The sequence below is a fragment of the Eptesicus fuscus genome, chromosome 1 (assembly GCF_027574615.1).
Source record: "Eptesicus fuscus isolate TK198812 chromosome 1, DD_ASM_mEF_20220401, whole genome shotgun sequence".
Lineage (NCBI taxonomy): Eukaryota > Metazoa > Chordata > Mammalia > Chiroptera > Vespertilionidae > Eptesicus > Eptesicus fuscus.
This window is the reverse complement of record NC_072473.1, coordinates 48,138,053-48,139,469: the sequence shown is the minus strand read 5'-3', so window position 1 is coordinate 48,139,469 and position 1,417 is coordinate 48,138,053. Positions and strand designations below refer to the sequence as shown.

General features: G+C 38.7%; 1 non-coding gene across 1 annotated transcript; it reads left to right on the top strand.

Moving 5' to 3' along the window:
- The first annotated feature begins 819 nt into the window (after positions 1-819).
- LOC114229066 (small nucleolar RNA SNORA42/SNORA80 family) lies at positions 820-955 on the top strand. The gene has a single exon (XR_003615162.1). It is a non-coding gene; the product is annotated as a small nucleolar RNA SNORA42/SNORA80 family (small nucleolar RNA).
- Positions 956-1,417: the final 462 nt, after the last annotated feature.

Sequence of the window (1,417 nt, the reverse complement as noted above, 5' to 3'; positions counted from 1 at the left end):
CTAAAAAATGGTGACAAAAGAATCTGAGGATTTGAATCATCTGCATCTGCCTGTTATCTCAAAAATTAGGTTTTCATACTTAAGTGTGTTGTTTAAATGTTTCTCATTGCTTCTGCAATTCCTACTCTATCACTTTCAATAATTCTCTTCTCTCAACCTTTCTTGTAGTTGCATGCAAAAACAAAACACAAACCTCTGGGAGTGGATCATAGGTGAAGTACGTGCTGTATATGGAGTAGAGAACCCTTGGGCTCAATATATGGAAACCACAGACAAGAAATGGAAGCTCTCTCAACAGGACACTGAGCCAGTGTGAAAGTGGATAGTAGAGATTCTTATATGATCTGCCAATGTACCATGACGCCTGTAGGCACATAAAGTGACCATGAGCTGAATGTTCTAAGCCTAGTCACTTGTCAAAGGTCCTAATTCACAATGACATTCAATAAGTTTTTTTGCCTTGTTTCCTCATATGAAGTATGAAAACTTAGGGCTAGGAGATAAGACCCCTTCTAGTTATAAAAGGAAACAAAAATAAATCAAAGCTTAGCCCAATATTGTCTTAGGGATGGATGTGATAGGCTGAAGTCCCAGATGGGCCTGGCCTAAAACAATTAATAGACTGTAAACTCACTGAAAGCATGTACTGTGACTTACTTAATTCTTATTTATTTCTGCTATTGATGAGATCATTGTTGAACCTTTTCCCCATCCATCCAGGGGTTGACAGCATCTATTACACAGAACTCAATTGTCTTTTTGACCACCTAGGTGTTCAATAAATTTTTGTTGTGTACAAACATGTAGTTTCTAGTTTCAGAATTACATGTCCTAATAGTGGGCCCTTCTCTGTGGACCTCTCATAGTGTACCCGTGCTAGAGTACATTGCACCCTTGAACCATTGTTCAGCCTCCTTACCTGTGGGCTGTGAGCACTGTAGGGGGTTGTTGAGGAGGAACAACAAATAAAAAATTTTATGTTCTCAGGATAACAAATAGCCCTTTCTTTTCCCCTTTATATCATGATTAAGGAAGATGATGCTGTTTGCAATAACCATTGTGTCCACATTGGAAGGGGCTTCCCATATCATCTAGTTGTATTTCATACCTCAGACACACTCATTTCATATATGAGAAAACTAAGGTCTAGGAAAGGAAAGCAGGTTTCCCAACATCATATCAACAGATCAGAATCATAGTTACACACTAGTTCACATATAGGACTCCTGCCTCCAGGCTCTTTTTAATCCACTAGGTCAGTGGTTAGCAAACTCATTAGTCAACAGAGCCAAATATCAACAGTACAACGATTGAAATTTCTTTTGAGAGCCAATTTTTTTAAACTTAAACTTCTTCTAACGCCACTTCTTCAAAATAGACTCGCCCAGGCCATGGTATTTTGTGGAAGAGCCACACT